Consider the following 17,145-nt stretch of genomic DNA (forward strand, 5'->3'; position numbering starts at 1 on the left):
TGTGCCATTTTGGTGTGGACAGGTGCACTTCTAGCATGTTGCTCCATTTGGCTGGGAGTGTGGTGGTGCTTCTGGGACACTGTAACTGCTTTTTAATTCTTTGCATTATGGGGTTATTCAGCCTCAGTACAGAGTGGTTGTATCTTACTGTGGCAGGGTGCAGGGCAATAGTACCCTGGGTCAAGGTTCAGAGCTATTCTCGGGACTCGCTGCAGTAACCAGTCCTGGTGGATCTCCTTAGAACCGTCTCAATGTTATAAAAGGTTGTGTGAATCTTAGATTTGAGAGAGCTGCAGGGAGACATCCCAGGGTTCAGCCAGTCAGAAAGGAAAAGTGGGTGAGGGTCTGTCAAGAATTGTTTGTGAGTACAGTGCTGTCTCAGGACTTTGTTGCTTATGTTACATGTTTACATGCAAAGGATAAAAGCAAATCCCAGGAAGGAGGTAAGTTTCAGACAAGACTGAAGCGAGGAGTGGGGGAACATGGGGACATGTCCCATTAAATCCTCAAAGTTAATCTGACTTAACTTTCTGGAGGTTCCCTACGTAGACAAGCCTTGAGGGCCTACTTTCTGGGTGGCCTCAATGGGGCATGCACAATTTTGTACAGATATTTAGGAGCACTTCCGTGCACTGACACCAGTATGTGCATTTGAAAGAAGCAAGTATCTGCATCCACAAGGAATAGAATTTTCACATGCAAAACACCAGGGGGAACAAATGAGATCTGGGACTGAGAATTCGATTTCTTGTGCACACTGGGGTTGGTGCACCAATCTGGGTGTGCAGGTGGGTATGTGTGCAAAACTGTGTGTGCACTAGTGGAGCTCAGGGTCTACAAATCAGGCCCCTAAGCACAAACAATATTATTAACGAAGATTTAATGCAGCCTAAGATGCATGAAAGACACAGGAAAAAGTGGGATATGTGGAAGAATTAGTTATATGATAAGGTTGGCCCAGGAAAAAGTGGGACTTGTCATGGAATAGGTGTAGGAGTGAATCCTAAATTCTCCATTAAAAATGGGGCCCTTTAAGTAGGATGCAAACCTTCCTGGTTTCCATGCTGACTGTGCAACACTGTCTTTGACCTATTGCTTTTAGGTTTATTCCAGAGTTTCTCTTGGACGGGGGAATAAGGATAGATTCCCTTTTTGTCCCTAGGAAGAAATATCTCTTCATGAGTCATGTACATTAAATCAAGCCTGGAACACTTTATTTGCAAATGGGAGGGTTTGGAGTTTGATATAGCATAGTGAATCAGCAGCGTTCAACAGGACATACAGACAACCACACCCTTTCATTTCTCAGAGACATACAGGAGGACTATGAGAAGACATTGACTTTTGTTAGGTGAAATTAAATGCCATATAAATAAATAATTCATCCTAGGGAGCAGTGTTTTCCCCCTCAGGCCATGGCCAGGTCAGAGTGGGAGGAAGCCCTGAGGAGACTAAGGGCATGTCCACACTGTAATTAACCACCTGTGGCTGGCCCACCCCTGGCTGACTCAGGCTTGTGGGGCTCAGGCTATGGGGCCGTTTAACTGCAGTGTAGCCATCCAGGCTCAGGCCGCAGCTTGGGCTCTAGGACCCTGGAGGGTTGGAGGGTTGCAGAGCTTGGGCTGCAGTCCGAGCCCAACACTTCACATTATAGGATCCTGTTTCAGTTGCTTATACTTTGCCAAACTATCACCATTTGACTGACATTTTCCATGCTGGGTGTTTTCCTCAGACTGTGCTTTTCTGGAGAATTTCAGCCAAAATGATTCCATTGTTTTTGAGGATAAAGAGAAAAAAGACATTGGTTTCCCCATGATAAAAATTCTGGTGACCTTTTCTTTGAAAAGCTCTAGTGGCCCCATGCTATAGAGGAGGGGCTTGAAATTTGACAGAGGGGTGGCTCTTGTGTCAGGGACATGTCTTTTGCTGTGCCCAGGAAAATCCACCCAAATGTAGTTAAGTTACAAGCCCCCTGGAAAATCACAGTTTGCACATGCTCAGTAGAGACTATGTTGATTTTAGCAGCTAAACTCCAATGATTCTGTCTTTACTGAACATGCTCAAGCCTCTCACAGCTCCTAGTGCTGACCAGACTGTGCAATACACTATCCCCACAGAGAGAGTGAGCATGCTCCAGCCCAGGGCTACAGGGGCAAAAATGAATTTTACCTATAAGAGCTGCTCTGCTCTGCTCTGGGCTGGGGTGGAGCTGTGCACAGGAACCAAGAGCAAGGACCCTGTCTCTCCTGTACTCTCAATGACCCCCTTGCTAGCCCCTAGACAGTGTGGAGGAGCAAGCTCTCTGACTTAAGTGCAGAGGAGGCTAAAGTCAGACTGGGGAGGAGGGAGGAATAGATTAGGACAGGGAGTCTGGTGAGACTAAAACTGGAGCAGGAAGGGAGAAAATTTGGCACTGGCTGGGCAAGGAGACCGGGACTGGGATCTAGAAGGAGTCTGGGACGGGAAGGCAGTGAGGGAAACAGGGGGAAGACTGGGAGCCAATTGGCTTAGAGGCAGTACTGAGATCAGATGAGGTGCTGGGGAGGGGAGGTGGCTGGGACTGGCTGGACATAGAGACTGGGACTAGGAACCAAGGGGTGGGGACAGGGGGAGAGGAAACCAATCTGACAAGGAGCTGGGGTGCAGAGGGAAAACTGAGACTAGCTGAGCAAAAAGACTGGGGCAAGGAGGTGGGAAGAATTAGGAGGGAAACTGAGGCTGGGGAGCAGTTGTGGGGAAGGGGAGAGACAGATCCGGAAAGGGTGCTGGGGTTGGTTGAGCAAGAAGACAGAGATTAGGTGTGGGGAGTGGAGACTGGTGTGTAGTGAGTGAGGTGGGAAGAGAGAGGATGGCCTCATGGTTAGAGCCAATGAATGATGCGCTGAACAACTGGATTCTATCCCTGCCTCTGTCACACAGTTCCTATGTGATGCTGGGCAAGTCATTTAAACCAGACTTTTCACCAATGGTCACTAATTTGGGTTCCTCATTTTCTGGGTGCCCAACTTGAGAGACCGAGGGTCTGATTTGCAGAAGTCCTGAGCACTCACAGCTGAAAATGTGTACAAGGAGAGCTGGGCTTTGAACATATAAAGTGCTATACAGTGCTAAGCACACTAACAAAACACATGATCATCATCTCAAATTGGGTACCCAAAATTAGTGGAAGTTTTTGACTTTATTCTCTGTGCCTCATCTCCTCAGGTAATAGCCTCAGAAGTGGCAATTCCCTGTTGCCATTATATTGTTCCCGTAAGCATCACCTCCAATGTCATCTACATGACTGCATAGTTCTCCTCCCTCCTCCCACACTGCATGGCATGAGCTGCCATCTGGCGCATGGTCTCAGAAGACTTCTACCTGTAGGAAAAAGATACAGTGCCATAGGAAGGGACTAATGAGAAGAACACAATTGATTCCATTTCTATCAGCTGCTACGAAATGTGCCAGGATATTTTTTCCCTCCCCCTTCATAATCTCACTTTCAAAGCTTCAATTTGTCCTTGTCTCCTCTCAGATTAGAAGGCTGGCATTAGGGATGGCTTACTCACTAAGCAGTAGGGCAAGGCCAGGTCATTAAGCTGCCCCGCAGTGCTCTGATCTGAGAGCTGCCACCTTTCCAGGTGATGGAATGCCAGATGTGTTCATTGCACTTCCCATTGCCCTTTGTTTTCTCTTTGTCTGCATTTCTGTACCGCTTTACATCCTGCTGCAACTGACAATGTTCTGCCTGTCTCATGTGACTGGGGAGTGACTTTAATGCAGGCACGCACAGCAGTCATTAAGTGTTCAGAAACTTCCCACGGCCTGCCATGAACAGTTGTTATCCGCGCTAATTAATCTGCAGAGGTATTAATTGAGAGAGGAAATGCTTACTAGAAAAGCACGCCTGTCTCTTACTATTTTCGGGAGCAATGTCGTGAGATCCTTAAACAGGCCAGGTGAATAGCCACTAGGAACACACAGATGGATAGCCATGTTTAACAGCTCCTCTGAAAAGTTATTAGATAGCCCAAGCGTTTATGTAAACCTTTGCCCAGCAACAAAGTGTGCTGCTTTCCCGAGGTCCTTGCATACCTCAGTGGAGTCCTGGGGCTCAGTCCTGCAGTCCTCCTTCAGGCAGAAATCCCCAAAGGAGTTGGAGAGATATCTGCCTGAGGAAGGACTGCAGGATCAAGCTCAAGGGAAATGTGACAGGTGTGTCACTGCTTCTATGATGGATTGATTGGGTTTTTTTAAAATTCTAAAAGTGAGATTTGGTGCTGATAAAATGTATCCGCATGGCAGCCTTGGATATAAGAGTCTTCTATCTATCCATGCACAGGGACAGCGTGGAAAATACTATTGAGATCTTCCCCACAACCCCCAGCCCTGACTTGGAAGGGCCATTCCTAGAAGGCAGAGGGTAGTTCACCCTCCTTAACCATTCAGTTGCTATTGTCGATAAGGGTGCCCTTTTGGTTATGTGCCAGCACCTATCCACTATCAACTGGACTAAGACCTTTCAATGTATATTATAATTGCATAAAAACCCCTCCCTACTCTAAAAGAACATTGGGGTTGAAAGCCAATCACTCAAAAGGTAGGAAAGATAAAATTACAGTTCCCTAGGCTACCTTAATTCAGCCCCCTTGTTTGTAAGCATTATGATAGTCTTTAAGTACATGATCATATCCTATTTATTCCACAAAACCTCTGCCCCATTCAGCGCACAGGATGCACAGTGCTCTTGGGATGACTCAGGGCTGGGTAGTACATGAGCACCCCTGCACACATGCCTCACCCCTCTGCATTTCATTCAGGCTGCTTCTGCCTCCTCCACCACACTGCTTGCGACCCCAGTATGGAGAGCACAGAAAGGGGTCTCCTCGTCCAAGGACACAGCAGCCCCCCGCAGCTGAGAGGCGTAATTGCCAGGAAAGTCCTGCTCAGCCCTTGTGGCTCCAGGATGGAGCATGCTCATTCACTCTGTACGGATGGGGTGTGCACAGTCCAGCTGGCATGTTGGCTCTGTGAGGGGATGGAGTATGCTCAGTGCAGACAGAATTTTCAGAGGGTTTAACTGCTGAACTCTAACAAGCCTGAATGGAGCATGTGCAAACTGAGTCTTGTTTTTCAAGGCTGTATAACTTGGGCAAATTTGGGCAAATTTTCACAGGAACAGCAAAAGACATATCCCTGACACCATGGCAACCTTCCTGACAGATTTCAGGTCCCTGCTCCAAAGTACGGAAGCACTTGAACTTCTCAATGAAATGGCTGTAATAATGTTTTCAACATGGACAAAGCCTCATTCTTGGATATGGCTAAATCATTTTAGCTGAAACTTCCCCCCAAAAAAGATTCAGCACGAGGCAGACACCCCAGCGTGGATAATTCCGTGTAAGGCAGACTCCTGAAAAGTTGAACGTGAACAGTTTACATTTAGCAACGTTATAAGCAACTGAAAACAGAGTCTGATCATGGAAAGTGTTGGCAATCTTAACTGAAAGCACTGCTACCTTCAGCATCTGTAACAGATCACTGAAAATGATCCCATGCTTGGCAAGTCTTGAGATATGTTGGCTTTGCATGCACTTTGGAACAGTCACTGGCCAATAGAAGTCCCATTTTTATCCATTATTTCATCAATAATTTTAAGAGGACAACTAATAAAAACCAAAAAATTCAAGGTGGAAGTTGAAACTATTCATCCTCTTAACCCCGTCCTTGTTGTGAGTGAAAATCAAGCAATATATATATAAGAAGGGAAAAGTATATATATATATATATCCCAGTAGGCGATATAGATATCTGGGCATCCTTAGCTTTGAATTTCTAGGTCAGTTGTAAATATTTGATTTTGCAGTTTTCTTTAAAATGCATGCTTTGTCCCTAGTAACCAGAGTGATTCATTCTATTGTTCTAGGTAAATATATTTAAGCCCCTCTGAATAAAGTCTTATGTACACAGTATTGTAGTAGTATATATAAATATATTTAAGGCCCTCGGAATAAAGTCTTATGTACACAGTATTGTAAATATGTGTTTTCAATGTGTTTTTAAAAGCGTGTGCAACTGACAAATCCAAATGGCAGCATCACGTCAGTTTCTTTGGAGTTCTGCTGTGGCTTGACCTGGTCTCTTCTTTAGGCCTTGTCCTGCACTACTGAACTCAGTGGAATTTTTAACAAAGATAAAGGCCCTAATTCTGTAAAGCACTCAAGCACGTGCTTAAAATGGTTTGTTTAATCAAGGTCTTAAATGGGAGCAGGCTTAGACTCTTAATTAGTATCTCCACGTGTTATCTACTACAGACACCATTCCCCTAAATCAAGCTTCTGGAGCTATTTTCTCTCTCCTAAAGGACATCTTGCAAATTCAATGTCCTACATGCCTGCTCAGTTATATCCGTGGCATACTGGAATGTTTCTCCTCCCTTGATGTTCACACCTCCACTGCTAGAAGAGGGCCTCATCCTCCCTGATTGAACTAACCTCGTTATCCCTAGCCTGATTCTTGCTTGCATATTTATACCTGCCTCTGGAAATTTCCACTACATGCATCCAACGAAGTGGGTATTCACCCACGAAAGCTTATGCTCCAATACGTCTGTTAGTCTGTAAGGTGCCACAGGATTCTTTGCCTCTTTCCCCTAAGGCACTATAGGGTAATCCTGACAGGCATTCTAGTCTATATTTTAAAGATGAACCTACTGGGTGAATTCCTGGCCCCATCAAGTCAGCGGGAGTTTTGTCACTGACTTCAGTGAAGCCAGGATTTCACCTATGAGGTATGCAACTCATTTGAAAAAAAAAAATACACAAGTCAACCTTCTGCAAACTTTTTTCCACTGCACAGGCAAAGTAGATTGATTGTTATTTTATTTATCATTTACATCAGTATTAATTATTGAAACGCCATCAGGACTAAACATATACACCATGGAGAATGTGAATGCTTTTTAGCTGTTTAGGGTTTGATTCTCATTTATATGAAGGCCCCTTTACACCACTCTGGCAGTGTAAAGGACTGTACAGTCTGTGTTAAGGAGCCTTAGTGTAAATGAGAATCAAACCCTAAACAGCTAAAAAGCATTCATTCGTGATTTTTACTGGTTTACAGATTAAGATGATTTTTCAGTCCCCAATATGATCCTCTATGTAAAAAATAATAAGTGCAGAAAAATCTCCTGCCCTTATCTGTGCATCTCAAATTCCCCTTGACTTCACTGGCAGTTGCATGGATGTAGTGAAAGGCAAAATTTGGCCGGGCACTTTTGCTCCCTAACATCAAAACACTTACACTGGTTTTATTTTTAAAGTGACCCTCCACGTAACCCTTCTTTCTCCCCCCCACATCTTTGCCCCCTGATTAATCACTGAGACTGGGAGACAACAGACACAGTGTAGACACAGTTATACAGCAAAACTGCACTTTTGCCAGTATAGTTTGCTTTGCTTGGAGCGGCTAGAATAAGCTATACCAGTAAAAGCACAGTTTGGCCAGTATAGCTGCACCCATACTAGGAGCGGTTTGCCAGTACAGTATACCAGTATAATAATACCAGTCAAATGCTCCTTGTGTAGATATGGCCTCACTTGTTTTCTCCAACAGAAGCAATGATTGTCTAGCAATCTCTTGACAAGCATCCAGGAAGCAGAAATATGATATCCATGATTTGTAAACAAAACTCGTTAGATGGTTGATATGGTCTCTAGTCTTTGTAATACTTTGGAAACACTGAGAATAATCAAACAAAATGAAATAGATTGTAGTGCTAAGTCTGTAAGATGCCCGTCACAGCTACAGGAAAACTTGTGTTGTTTCACATGAATGGAAAAGATCCTGTGGCCTGGGTATGAATACATGACTTCTGGAAAGTCAGAAATTGGTTCAGTTTAGTTCATATTAAGGGTCAATATGCGCAGCGTTCTGATTTCACAAGATATGAGATATGTCGTCCCACGACTAGCCTGAGCATTTCAATGTGGTTCGTTCCTAATGTGTGTATGTGGTGTGACGGGGCGAGGCCAGATGGCTATAGAAAAGTAGTGGGAGATAGATATATTAGCTCCAGGCTAAACACATCCCTGGTACCAGGTTAAGTGAAATGGAAGCTGCTCCAGGTCAATTAAGACACCTGAGGCCAATTAAGAACTTTCCAGATGGCAGGGAGAATGCTCGGTTGATTGGGATACCTGAAGCCAATCAGGGGCTGGCTGAAACTAGTTAAAAGCCTCCCAGTCAGTCAGGTGGGGGTGCATGTCAGGAGCTGTGGGAGGAAGTTGCGCTGTTGGAGAGGCTGAGTAGTACACACCATATCAGGCACAAGGAAGGAGGCCCTGAGGTAAGGGTGAAGTGGAGCTTGAGGAAGTGAGGGCTGCTGTGGGGGAAGTAGCCCAGGGAATTGTACATGTCATGTTTCTAAAAGGTCAGCTACCATAGCTGATACTATTAGGGTCCCTGGGCTGGAGCCCGGAGTAGAGGGTGGGCCTGGGCTCTCCCCCCCACATCTTTGCCCCCTGATTAATCACTGAGACTGGGAGACAACAGAGACTGTGCAAGGAAGGATAACTTCTCCTCACCTCCCTTGCTGGCTTATGATGAAAATGGCTCAGTAGACTGTGACCCTTGTCTCTAGAGAAAGAAGGGTTACGTGGAGGGTCACAGTGAGCCTCTGAGGCTAGCGAAATCTGCCAGGAAATGCGGGACCCACGGAGGCAAGGATAGAGCTTTGTCACAGTGGGGAATTTTAATAAATCTCTTTTTCCCTTTAAAGTTCCAGGGGATTGTAGAAATGTTTATAGAGATTTACATGATGTAAATAAAAAGCAAAATCTACGCCTTGCAATGTCAGACTGTGAGAAACTAGTTTAGAAAGAAAATCATTTTTATTCACATAGAGTCTTTGCTGATCAATTTTTATGAATCGATGATACAGTGATTGTAAACACGCAGTGCTGTAAAGGCGGCTACAGCGGTATCTCAATGACACCAATGTCTCTGGGCTGCCCATGTTATTCTAATAGCACCTTTCCAGGCAAATGATGTGAAATCTTAAAGCTCCCGTTTTGTTAGTGAAAATCTCAGCTATAAAATCTTCTGTCTCTTACCCCATATGTAGTATTATAGCCCAGAGCCACTGGAGGCACAAGAAGCTTCAAGGATGGCCCTGGTAACATACCCATCGTCCCAGATATGTAAGAGACAAACATATGTAGCAGCACTGCTGATCCCTGCTTTCTTAGCCAGCATTAATAGTATGGTTTCAAGTCACAGATAATTCGCAGCACTGTGGGTGAACATATGCAAATCAGCAAATAAATCAGGCTGATGAAGCTGTTGCAGCCACCGCAAACCAAAAATAAGTGTCTCTTTTCCCTTTAGGCTAACGCTGAAGTAACAGCTGCACTATCCTGATGAGACCCAAGAAGGCTGTTAGTGCACATCACAGTGGTTTCAAGCATAGTGGACTGAATGCAAAACCCCCTTGGCAACTTTGTGGTCTTGCTAATTTTTTTTGTTAGTTTGATCAGCATTGTGCTGTTGCATATGTTTATCTGTGCTGCTCCACACTGGGTTGGTTATTTGGGGGGGGGGATTACTTTTCATGCTAGACTAAAAATAAATGCTCTGGAGTGGCTTTAAATAGATTCAGAGCATCACAAGCAATTCTGTGACAGGGAAATCTTTGGTACAGTCAAATAAGCTCCTAAAAGTCTGGTGAGACAAAAAGAATGAAAGTGAAGAGAAGATGATTTAGAAAGAGAAAATGTCGCTTTACACAACTGAACTGCATAGCAAAGGTTGTTAAAAGTGACCAGTGATTTTGAGTGCCTCGATTCTTGGGTGCTCAACTTGAGATGCTTTAGAGGGGATTGATTTTCAGAAAGTGCTGAGCACCCACCCTTTGAAAATCAGGTCCCTTTAAAGCGTGTCAAGCTGGACATCCAAACTCACTAGACAATGTAACAATCTTGGGCCAGATGAATACATTTTTAAAATTGCCCCTTGCTCTTTTCAGAATCTGTATCAAAATATTTCTGGCATGAGTGCAAACTCAGTTTGTCCACCAGGTAAACTGATACGGGTCTGAGCTCCTTTAAGGTCACAGAAGAGAGTGTGACATACCGAGGTGCAATCCAGACCATGAAGGGCTGGGTCACCCTGCCCTGCAACCTTAAAATACCTTGCCGGTAGTGGCTCCCACCTGGGCCACTCACAAACAGCCTTCCAGCATGCAGGTCAGACCCTGAGTGTCTGGGTGTAACTTCAACCTGCCAGCCACACTTGGGTTACACTCTGGCTTTTACCAGCCTTGGTTACCACTGCAGAGTGAGCCCAACACACTCGTAGTCCTGGATTTCCCGGTCAGAAATGTATGTCTTCTACTGCCCAGCCCTCTCCTGGACAGTCCAAATATATTAAGTCCATTATTTCTTTAAGGGAATAATATACTCCCTCTTACCACCTTAAATGGAGTTACCAGATACTTTAACTTAAAACACACTGGATTAGATAAAAGCAAGTTTATTAGCTACAGATTTTAAGTGAGTACAAGCAATGAGGCATAAGAGTCAGAAATGGTTAAAACAAGGATAAAACACTTTCTAGTGTCTAGCTTAACAAGCTATATTAGATTCAAAGCAAAGCTTCTCGCCACATGCTTCCAACAGCATCGCTGACCAAATTCTTCAGGTCAGGAACCCTCACGGCTGCTTCTTTTGTCTTCCCAGGTGCAAAGAGTGAGATGGGCAGGGAGAGAGAGAAGGGGTGCCTTGGGGTGTTTGCCCCTCCTTTTTATAGTATCAGTCCCTCTTTGAAAAGCATTTCCAGCTGAGAACCAAGAGACAGGGGGTCTGGTGGAGGAAGAAGACCTCACATACTGTTCCTTTGCTAAGATGCAGATCTCTTTGTCCCTGCCATGCAGTTCTTTCTTGCCAAAGAATGGCCACTTGATGGGTGATGGCTCATCAGCTTTATTGACACCTGGCTGGGGCATCAGCTTGCCCTTTGTCTTTGAGAAACTGGTTTAGCTTCTCCCCAGACTTATCTGGGAAACACACTTCAGTCATGATTTCAACTTATGTTCATAACTTTACACATAATGTTGCTACATACATTTTACTATAATATTACTGATCAGCAAGTTATGAGTTTTCAAATGGTACCTCACAAGGCATGCCTTGTACAAAGATTATTACAGTAGTGTGTAGGGTGTGAATATAGGGATGCATTCCATCATCGAGAGTTCCTCCTTTGATCTGACTACACACAGGATCCCCATTTTGGCATTTTCAGTCAAAGGCATTTTCTCCTGTAAGTGTATTTCTTACTTTGGCTATGTTACATGAACTTGGTTGGATTGTTGGCACCTACAAAATCTGAAAACAGAGTATGAATTACAGAACATTGAAACACTTGCATCTTAATCACTGGTTCTTCTGAAGAGTGACCCTCAGCAAAACTGTCCCATACAGAAATCAGTACCCGCAATCTAATCTGGTCTGGAGGGAGCACCTCCAAATATGAGAATGCAATTCAGTCATCATCACCCTTTCAGATCCTGAACTCTGTCATGAGATGAGAATCTGACCACTAAGAACTGGAGGGAGTCCACCAAATTATTTCATAGGAAGCAATTCAACTGCAAGGACTCAGCTGTGCCTTTAAGTTGCTAACAGTGAGAAATGAATCCGGAGGGGTGACATAGAACAAAAAAGCTTCATAGCCCACGGCCAGTCCCATTAAATGACCCAGGTTACTTGACAGCATTATCTTTGCAAAAGAACTTCTCTTACCATGTGATTATTAAACTCTAGGTTTCCTTTTTTTTTTTTTTTTTTACAAAAAAAATCTTGACACTTGAAAGAAATAGGGGAATTAAAAAAAATTTTGCTGCATAATTTTTCCTGGTTAAAGTTGGTTGTGGGGTGCTTTGCCCAGTTAATTATTATTAATTATTATAGATCATTGAGTGAAAAACACTTGAAAAAATCCATTTTACTTTTATATGACATCCTTCATACAACGTGTCACAAAACACGATATGGGAAGAGGCAGAAAAGTCTCAGAACTGGGTACACACTATAGTCACAATGGTCCCTCAGAGGCAGAAAGTAAAAATGGTGTCCTGACATGGTGCAAAAAGAAAACACAAATGCAATAGCAGTAACAGTTCAAATGTTAGAAGCAGCGGAGATGAATGCTTTCAGGCTAGTTCCAGCGAGCAGAATGGGAGGCTGCAGTAAGAGGAGGAGAGAAAGGTGACTTTAGTGACTATTGTAGGCAAAAGCAAAGAGGAAAGTTTTAAGGTCTGAGGAAGTGACTTTACTTAAAGAGAGGGAGACAATTCCAAAGCTCAGTTACAAAGCCAACATGCCTCAAAGGGATGATCTTGTCATTCCAGTCCAAATTTAGTCTTCATTTGAAAAAGGTTTCCATAAGTGAATATTATTATTTGTAACTATTATCAGGGTAGGGTCTGAGTTTTCAGCCCACCCCTGAGTCCCAAAAAGTGAAACTGACTAGGAGCAGGAAGTGAAACCGACTATAACTGGCCTGCTTGCGGAGTTGCTTCCCTGCTCCGGCCATGCTGCCACCTGTGTGGAGGCATTCAAGCTGAAACCACCTCCTTACAAAAGAGAGGGGGCAGCTGGCAGGATGTGCTTTGCGATGGCCCTGAGACTCTGGAACTCATTCCCATCTTGGTGCATAATAGCCTGAAGTTGGTGACCTACCAGGCACGCTACCAAAGATATCTGTTCGATTGGGTTTTTGGAGAGGGCTGAGGCTGTGTTTCCCAGAACGATGGAGGAATCATAGAATCATAGAATATCAGCGTTGGAAGGGACCTCAGGAGGTCATCTAGTCCAACCCCCTGCTCAAAGCAGGACCAATCCCCACCTAAATCATCCCAGCCAGGGCGTTGTCAAGCCTGACCTTAAAAACCTCTAAGGAAGGAGATTCTACCACCTCCCTAGGTAACGCATTCCAGTGTTTCACCACCCTCTTAGTGAAAAAGTTTTTCCTAATATCCAATCTAAACCTCCCCCATTGCAACTTGAGACCATTACTCCTCGTTCTGTCATCTGCTACCATTGAGAACAGTCTAGAGCCATCCTCTTTGGAACCCCCTTTCAGGTAGTTGAAAGCAGCTATCAAATCCCCCCTCATTCTTCTCTTCTGCAGACTAAACAATCCCAGCTCCCTCAGCCTCTCCTCATAAGTCATGTGCTCTAGACCCCTAATCATTTTTGTTGCCCTTCGCTGGACTCTCTCCAATTTATCCACATCCTTCTTGTAGTGTGGGGCCCAAAACTGGACACAGTACTCCAGATGAGGCCTCACCAGTGTCGAATAGAGGGGAATGATCACGTCCCTCGATCTGCTCGCTATGCCCCTACTTATACATCCCAAAATGCCATTGGCCTTCTTGGCAACAAGGGCACACTGTTGACTCATATCCAGCTTCTCGTCCACTGTCACCCCTAGGTCCTTTTCCGCAGAACTGCTGCCTAGCCATTCGGTCCCTAGTCTGTAGCGGTGCATTGGATTCTTCCATCCTAAGTGCAGGACCCTGCACTTACCCTTATTGAACCTCATCAGATTTCTTTTGGCCCAATCCTCCAATTTGTCTAGGTCCTTCTGTATCCTATCCCTCCCCTCCAGCGTATCTACCACTCCTCCCAGTTTAGTATCATCTGCAAATTTGCTGAGAGTGCAATCCACACCATCCTCCAGATCATTTATGAAGATATTGAACAAAACCGGCCCCAGGACCGACCCCTGGGGCACTCCACTTGACACCGGCTGCCAACTAGACATGGAGCCATTGATCACTACCCGTTGAGCCCGACAATCTAGCCAGCTTTCTACCCACCTTATAGTGCATTCATCCAGCCCATACTTCCTTAACTTGCTGACAAGAATACTGTGGGAGACCGTGTCAAAAGCTTTGCTAAAGTCAAGAAACAATACATCCACTGCTTTCCCTTCATCCACAGAACCAGTAATCTCATCATAAAAGGCGATTAGATTAGTCAGGCATGACCTTCCCTTGGTGAATCCATGCTGACTGTTCCTGATCACTTTCCTCTCATGTAAGTGCTTCAGGATTGATTCTTTGAGGACCTGCTCCATGATTTTTCCAGGGACTGAGGTGAGGCTGACTGGCCTGTAGTTCCCAGGATCCTCCTTCTTCCCTTTTTTAAAGATTGGCACTACATTAGCCTTTTTCCAGTCATCCGGGACTTCCCCCGTTCGCCACGAGTTTTCAAAGATAATGGCCAAGGGCTCTGCAATCACAGCCGCCAATTCCTTCAGCACTCTCGGATGTAACTCGTCCGGCCCCATGGACTTGTGCACGTCCAGCTTTTCTAAATAGTCCCTAACCACCTCTATCTCCACAGAGGGCTGGCCATCTCTTCCCCATTCTGTGATGCCCAGCGCAGCAGTCTGGGAGCTGACCTTGTTAGTGAAAACAGAGGCAAAAAAAGCATTGAGTACATTAGCTTTTTCCACATCCTCTGTCACTAGGTTGCCTCCCTCATTCAGTAAGGGGCCCACACTTTCCTTGGCTTTCTTCTTGTTGCCAACATACCTGAAGAAACCCTTCTTGTTACTCTTGACATCTCTTGCTAGCTGCAGCTCCAGGTGCGATTTGGCCCTCCTGATATCTTTCCTACATGCCCGAGCAATATTTTTATACTCTTCCCTGGTCATATGTCCAACCTTCCACTTCTTGTAAGCTTCTTTTTTATGTTTAAGATCCGGAGTTGAAAGAGGTTTTTTTGTAGGTGTCTGACAGGCTAAGTTCTTGTTGAAATGGTCATTTTAATTCTGCTGGGGGGTTTATTGCATTATTAATAATGTGTTAGGGCACCAAGAGCCTTGGATAGGTGTCTTCTTTCATTTAAATCTCAAATAAATACAAACAGGAAGTGAAATGGACTGTAAACAAAATGGTTTAGTTTCACTTTCCAAGTTGAATGAAGTAAAAAAGGTAACCAAAAGTACCAATGGTGAAGACTCAATTAGAATTTTAAAATTCTTTCCATTTTAATGCTCTAAGATACTAGTAATAGGTAGGGGGTTTTTTAATGTACATTTTTTATTTTAATGGCACTTGTACTTAGTAGCTATTTCTTAGCAAGTGTTCATTTTAAGTAGTTATTTTAGTGAATAGTGAAGTTCAGGAGTGTACTCACTGCAAATTTTAAGCATACAGTTGTTTAAAACAGGTACTGTAGAAGCTAATATATCTGGTAAAATAAAGAAAGTTTAAACGGAGGGGAAGTAAAAAGAAAGATCTGTATGTATTAGCTCTTTGGGGCAGGAACTGTCTTTTCTGAGTTTGTACAGCACCTAGCGAACTGGGATCCTTGTTTATGAATGGGGCCACCTACATGATGCTGTGAAAAAACATACTAATAATAGAAAATGTGCATATCAGTTCAGAACCACTTAGGACCAGATTCTGCTACCTTACCCTGGCACATATTGAGCAGTATCTTATTTGGCAGGGAGTCCTATTTATTCCAGTGGGACTCTGTTGTGCAATAAGATGCTACTCAGTGTGAATAACAATGGCAGAACTGGGCCCATAAATGCCTCATTTCCTGTACAGTGTGAATGCATTTGTTTCCAAATTATAGGGACATAGGTCCAGCTTGATCTTGATTCCTGCTTACCAGTCATGTTTACAGAAGGTCTGGAAATGATTCCATAACAATGGCTGTTCTCTTTCCACTTTCACTGTCTCAGTATTCTAATTGTCAGAGGTATTGTTTAATCTGCCATTTATCTCAAAATACTCCCAGCAAATTTTTTTTGAAAGACAACTTTGCCTCTTTAAGTACCAAATTGGACCAGAGATGAATCTTACACCATAACCCCCATATTCTGTTTCACTGCCCCATTCCTTTCCTTGATGTCTTCTTCATTGTCTATAGTTAGATTACAAAATCTTAATGGTAGAAGCACTGATCTCTCGCTGTTCTTTAAGGCAACCATACACTTCAGGGTGCTTGATAATAACTTAAATCGATGGGAATTTGCCATTGATTTAAAAGGAATCCTTAAATTTGTCAATGCTAACTAGGAGCCTGATCCTGTAAAGTGCTGAACACCCACCGCACCTATTTGGGCCTGATCCTGCTTTCTCTACAGTCAGCATAGAAATGGTCAGTGGCTTCAAAGGGTGCCAGATCAGGCCCATTGACATCAATGCCAAGCTGTCTGCAGGGCAATAATTCAATTTTGCATCAAACTTCAAGGTTTCCAAATTTGTATTTGTTCCATACTAGAATGAAAACAAGACCTTTTGTATGTTTTTGCAAAAACGGAGTTTTATTAAAATGTCCATTTTTGATCAAAACCAAAGTTCTTTGATTTGTGAAGGTTTTGTTGGTCCAGGGCTCTCTGATCACCTCAAGGGGAAAAAATAGCCTAGTAGTGACTACATAGCTCCGGCCTGGGATATCAGAGACTCAGGTTCAAGTCACTGCCTGATTCAGGGCAAATGTTTTTCTCCCAGATCCCTCTAAATTAGGCAGAGCTGGGATTTGAAACTGAGTCTCCCAGGCCAGGGCCTTAACCACTGGGCTATAGAGTGCATGAGTTTCTCATCAAAAGTGAGAAGAGCAAAAATGTTCTGACCGGCTTAACTTCAATGAAAGTTGATGGTGTGGCATATCTAGACAAATCAGGCCCTAGGTGAGAGGCAGCTCACCTCAAACCATGCGGAAGTTCATATCCTGATCTCTGGGGGCACTTCCTGGCTCAGCTACTTCTCTACTGCTAATCGTATTGCTGAATATTTAAACAGAAACCAACAAAATTTTAAAAATTAATCTGTGCCATGTTTTGATTAGGGATTAGAAATGTTAATTGGCCAATGCCTTTTTCTGCAGGGGTATGCAGCCCCTGTACCTTTAATGAGAGTAGCCTGTGGTACTTGCCATAACTCTGATAAGTAATAAATAGCAGCCTTTGTCACATGCAAGTTCAGCATTGTGAAATGGCACACGGATGGCTTTAAAAAGCCTTTGTAGATTTACTGTAGTGCTGGGTTTAATCAAACACAGAGGAAAGAAAAGAAGCTATTTAGTCTGTGCCAGTTCCCGGCATTAAGTATGCAAATTTCTCAGTGTCTTCAGCTCC

Source organism: Natator depressus, chromosome 13 (assembly GCF_965152275.1).
Source record: "Natator depressus isolate rNatDep1 chromosome 13, rNatDep2.hap1, whole genome shotgun sequence".
Taxonomy (NCBI): Eukaryota; Metazoa; Chordata; order Testudines; family Cheloniidae; genus Natator; species Natator depressus.